We start from the raw sequence: 6,000 nt of genomic DNA on the forward strand, positions 1-6,000 counted from the left end.
GTTTGGCATGCTAAGGCTGCTCTCCAGATAGTCCTGGCCACAGGAAATGTGAGAGAAATAGCCCAGCAAAGACACAACCAACACTGCATGAGGCGAGCTCTGTGCAGTCAGAGGGGTGGGGGCTGTGTTGCTGAGGTGATGGCAACCAAATATCACCCTGGGGGTGGCTTCACTGAACCTCTCCTGCTCATTCCCACACCAGGGTTTTGCCCCAGCACTGCTTTTCCCCTCTGTGGCTGCTGCCAGCATCACCATCCTGCTGCCCAAGGGAGGTGGCCGTGCATCCCTGGCTCCTGCAGGGCTGGGCAGGTTTCTCCTCATCTGCAAGACCACAACAAGCATTGTGCTTCCTCCTCCTTTCTCCTTCCTCCTCTTCCTCTTCCCCCCAGTTGGAGTGCTCTGCAGGGCAGCCACAGCCACCTTTATCTCAGTCTTAGGTCTGGTGTGGACTCACAGGATGGCCCATGCTGATGTTTTATTGCCAGGTGTGAAGACCTGAAGCAGCTTTGCAAGGCCTGGGAGCTTCAGGGAGTAACTCCAAGAGTTCAGGTTCTCCCATCCTTCAGTCTGGGTTTGCCTGGCACTGGGCATCAGCTCTAATGAGGAAAAGGGAGGTTGTGGGGCAGCGTGTGGCATCCTGGCACATGAGCCAGAGTGAATCTGAATGGGGAGCAGGCACAAGGTGGGAGCAGCTTAATTTGCTTTTGCATCAATTTTGACAACAGAAAGGTGAGCTCAGGCTGGTAGTGGAGGTACCCTGGGCATGCAAGGAGAGAAGGTCTCAAAATCCCAACTCAGAGCAACAAGTTCCCAAGCAGGAAACTCCTCACAGAGACTCCACCAAAAGTCGGGGCAGCTGCTGATGCCGATGTGATTGATGGCTTTAGTGTCTGCATATCTGCTCCCAGAGCTCCAGTTTGTGGGAGCAGGGCTGGGCTAAGACCCCTGGAGCTGAGCAGCCCCACAGGGAGGATGCCTGGGACCATCCCCACAGCTGCTGTGTGTTGGGAGACTTTGCTGCCTCTGAAGAGAGCTGGGATGAATGCAGAGGGACATGGATAAAAGAAGGGCTTTGCTCCTTCCTCCAAGGTGGCACTGCACAAAATCCAAGCAGGTGATAAAACCCATCCACTTGGCATGTTTCAGTGTCCAGATATAACACAGCTGAGGTTTCCAACATCACCTCTCCATTCAGTCTGGCCAGTCATCCCACAGTGTGGTAGGAAATTGCTTCTGCTGCTTTAAATCCACAAAACTTCCTTCTCTCCCTGTCCCCAACAGCCACACACCAAACCCCACCCTAGGGGCAGCTGCATCTCAGCAGAGATGAGGAGACACGCAGTGAATGATGTGTCAAACCCAACAGTCTTTGCTGTTGGCCTTGCTAAGCCCGAAATCCTCCTGGCTCTTGAGAGAGGCAGCAGCAAAAGAAGAGCCTGGCTACAAACTCACAGAGCAGGGAGAGCTGGGCTGATGGGGCCGGGCTGTGCTGGAGCCGGCAGCCAGGAGCTGCCCTGCCCCGGGGCTGGGCCAGCCGTGCCCGAGCACGGTAGGAGCTCCCATCTGCATCTCAGCTTTGCCGTCCCGGCCCTCCCTGCCCGGGGGATCAGCGGAGCTGCGGTTCCCAGGGCGGGGGAGGGCCTAATGAGCACAGACAGGATAACCAAGCAGGTATGGGCTTCCTGTACTCTAGGGCTCAGGAGGAAATCCTGCAGCTGGTGAATCTGGATACGATTAGTGTCCATTTCTCCCTGTGTAATCAACCCATCTGTTCATCCTTGTGCATCAGCCACGCACGCCCCACTGCAGGCAGATGCCTCTGGGGCACTGTGTTCATCCCTGTCTGCCCCACTGCAGGCAGATGCCTCTGGGGCACTGTTTCATCCCTGTCTGCCCCACTGCAGGCAGATGCCTCTGGGGCACTGTTTCCATCCCTGCCATGGTTCCACTGCAGGCAGATGCCTCTGGGGCACTGTTTCATCCCTGTCTGCCCCACTGCAGGCAGATGCCTTTGGGGCACTGTTTCCATCCCTGCCATGGTTCCACTGCAGGCAGATGCCTCTCTCAGGCACTGTTTCATCCCTGTCTGCCCCACTGCAGGCAGATGTTTCTCTGGGGCACTGTTTCCATCCCTGCCATGGCCCCACTGCAGGCAGATGTTTCTCTGGGGCACTGTTTCCATCCCTGCCATGGCCCCACTGCAGGCAGATGCCTCTGGGGCACTGTTTCCATCCCTGCCATGGCCCCACTGCAGGCAGATGCCTTTGGGGCACTGTTTCCATCCCTGCCATGGCCCCACTGCAGGCAGATGCCTCTGGGGCACTGTGTTCATCCCTGCCATGGCCCCACTGCAGGCAGATGCCTCTCTCAGGCACTGTTTCTATCCCTGTCTGCCACAGCCACTCGGGCAGGATGGGAACAAGGCTCACTCTGAGCCCAGGCAGTGCCTGCTCCTCTCCCTGCTGGGCTGGGGCAGCCCTGGAGGAGCTGCAGCCAGCACGGCCATGGTCCCAAACAGCAGCACCCAGCCCTTTTCTTCCTCCCCTTGTTCTTTTTTTTCACCATGGGGCATTTTCGAGCCTGATGGGGCAACCTTCTGGAGCAGGGGGTGTCAGAGGTTGATTTTTTGGGAGGCAGCGGGGCCTCTAGTGCAGGAATTCCCGCCAGCTCACCTTTGTGCCAGCCTCCCTTGGCCTTGGGTGTCTTGTTTGGATGGAGCCTGGCATCCAGGAAAAGCCACTGCTCTGGCAGGAGGGAGAGTGGCTGCTCCCAAGGGCTTGGAGCAGTTCAAAGGGATGGGATGGCTGTGACACACAGATAAGCTCAGCTTTCCAGACTCTGCCTGCTCATCCCAGCTCAGCTGTGCCACACGCAGGTAAAGGTGGATTATGTTTGGCTGCCTGGCTTCAAAGCCTTGTTCATCCCATGGGATGCTGAGCACAGGACATACAGGACCCCTCATGGTCAGGAGAGGGACTGAGCTCTCAGTCCTGCTCTGCAAGACCACTGGGAAAGTTGATAGGTGCTGTGCAGGATCCCCAGGGCTCATTTCAGCTTCTTTTCCTTGGCTATTTTGCCCAACTATGCAAAAACCATGACAGCCCTGCAGTGGGTACAAGTGTCAGGTAATGCACTGGCCTGGGCTGAAATGAAATCAAAAGAGGAGCTGGTGTGTGGATCAGTAGGGCTTTTTGTAGTGCAGTGGCTGAAGTGTGCATGGTCCTTTAGGGTGTTCTGAAAGGTCCAGCTTGGTGACAGAGCTGGGACAAAACTCAGAGTTACAATTCCCAGTCCTGGTGTCCTGTATATCCAAACAGTGTCAGCTTCCACTGAAATGGCTCTTACTGGTGGGCACTGGAGTGTCCTGGGGATCTGTCACACCAAATGCTGTCCACATGAAGATAAAAGTTGTCCCTGCCCAGGGGAGTTCACATGCACAGCCCAGTCCTCCCCCATGTGTGGTGTTCAGGGCACCTGAGCTCCTGCCAAAGTGTCATTACAGCAGGAACAATCTCAGGAATGCAGCACAGGTTAAACATTTCGTTTGCTTTCAAGGGCTACTTGTTGCTTCATTTCTAAATGCAACCTGTCCTCAGCCCCTGGGCTGCTCTTTGGGTCCTAAATCTTCTGATTTTTGTTTGGTTTGGAATGCACTGATTTACCATAAGGAATAAATGAAAAGCAAAAGAAAACAGCAGTACTTGTTTGCATAGGCCCTGCATTGTTCTGTGCTCTGCTGCTACTGAAATAGGAGTGACAAATCCCAGTCCCTGGACAGAGGTTTTTTGGGTGGTGGCTGTGTGCACACAAGGCTGGGGAAGATAAACAAGCAGGAAAAAAATGGGTTTAGGAAACGACAGTTGAGGATGGTCAATCAACTGATGGGTCAAAGCCAGCACAAGACCATCAATTAGCAAAGCCATATTGATATTGTTTCTCCAAAGCATTTTTGCATCCACAGAGAGGGCTGAGAGCTGGATCTGTGGTCAAACTTGGCTGCAGTTTGGAATCTGTACAGTTGCTATGTTGCAAAGGGGGAGCTTTAGAAAGGATTCTGCCTGTAGAAAATGTGTCCACAGTTCCAGAAGGGCTCAGCCAAAAGGGTGATGAAAATCTGTCTGTTGGTGTCATCGTCAGAACTGCTGGAGGTGGGAACATTTGCTAATCTTGCTTATTTTAGGGGCCCTGCTTTCAGAAGCAGTTCAGTTCTGAAAATGCAGCTCTGAAAACTCAGCTCTTCAGAGTCTCATACAATACCTGCCTCAGACTAGACTAAAGAGGGATGAATTTTTCAGACTGTAGGTTCTTGCTTGCCTAATTATGATTTTCAGCTTCTTTCCATTTGGTCTTTGCATTGTGTAAATGTGACACGCAAGGAATATCTGTGACATTGCCTGGCGTTTTCTGTTCCAGCTGGGGAAGAAGCAGCTAAACCTGCAGGGTTTCAGAGCTTGCAGAGCTGGTGTGGAAGGAGAATTTAGTTTCACATTTGGGAATCAAACTCAGTTCCCTGAGTAATCTAAATTGTCACAATTTCTCTTCCTCCAGCGCCCCCAGGCCTGGGGACAGGGGACTCTTAAGGGGTAACTTTGGCACCCTGAGGCAGTGCAGGCTTGAGCAGGATTGTTGTATTCATCCCAAACATGAATTCAAGGCAAACAGCCTTCATCAGCTCCATTGGTTACATCTCTATTGGAACCTTTCAGTGGCTTAAAATCTCCACTATGGGTTTTGACTTCCCTGTTCAGTTGCCTCAACAGACACATTAGGTGCCTGAAGCTGCAGAAAATGGCTTTTGGATGAGCTCAGGACTGGCCAAAGCCTCAACTGCTTTGGCTTGCAGGATTTGTGGCAGCTGCAGCTCCAAATCCAGCCTGGGATGGGTCAGTGAGATGGACAGAGAAGGCATCTCTCACTTCAGGGAGTTCTCTGCAACCATCCATCTTCTGGAAGAGAGAGGAGAAGCTGCCCTGGGTGAGAGCAGAGCTCCAGAGCAGGGTGAGATGTGGGTCACAGACTGCTGGGCATGTACTGAAGAGGTCAGCAATGTTGTCAAAACCGTGGCTTGGGGTTTTTCTGGAGCCCCAGAGCTTGGTCTGTGATGTGGCAGCTCCATCTTCATCCGTGGTGGGAGCAGGAAAGAGCTTGGATGGACTCAGTCCTTTGTGCTTCAGGAGTGCCAACAGTATGAATAATGTATAGGAGTTCAATTCTTCTCTCCCTAGCCAGGGGCAAGGTGTCCCAGCTGATAAGAACTGGGAGCCCAATCTTGTTAAAGCCAGTGTTAGACTTAGACCTTCATGAGATCCACTGCCTCGAGCAATTCTATTGTTCAAAGCACATTTGGTTAATTAGTACATTAACTAATAACCTTCTCAGCATCCCAGGTAGGGAATATCTGTCTCCCAAAGGAGGAAACAGGCAAAGTGACTCACTAAGACAGCATGCAGAAGCTTAGCAATGCAGCTGTTAAGTCCGGGTTTTTCTGTCCCAAGTGATTTTCTGTTACTGCTGCTGCCTTATGCACATAATTTACTCGAGGCAGAAATGGAGGAGTCCTAAAAATTCCCAAGAGAGTGCTCAGGCCCAGTGAGGGAAGGTACCCCTGGACAAACCTGAGAAGAACTGAATCTGTCCAAATGCTCAGAGGAGGTAATTTGCTTCACCCAAATGCACCAACTAAGGAATAAAACCAAAACCACTTCACCTCATTTTCAAGGAAATTTTTCTCACCTACCTTGGCTTTTCACTCACATCTTCATCTACTCTAAATTTCATGAGCAAATGGCCAGTGTGGGGAGGAGAGAGCACACAGGAATGGCAGTGGGGCTGTGTTTGTACAGGCTCGCTGGGATGGGATCAGACCAGAGGGATAATTCCTGAAGAGATTCAGACAAACAGCCAGAGGGGAAACTTTGATGCTGAGGAAGCCCTTCACCTCCAACACATGATGATGAGCAGCTGATTTACACAGCTTTGCAGCGTGGTTGGGAAAAACCC

Source organism: Molothrus aeneus, chromosome 24 (assembly GCF_037042795.1).
Source record: "Molothrus aeneus isolate 106 chromosome 24, BPBGC_Maene_1.0, whole genome shotgun sequence".
NCBI lineage: Eukaryota > Metazoa > Chordata > Aves > Passeriformes > Icteridae > Molothrus > Molothrus aeneus.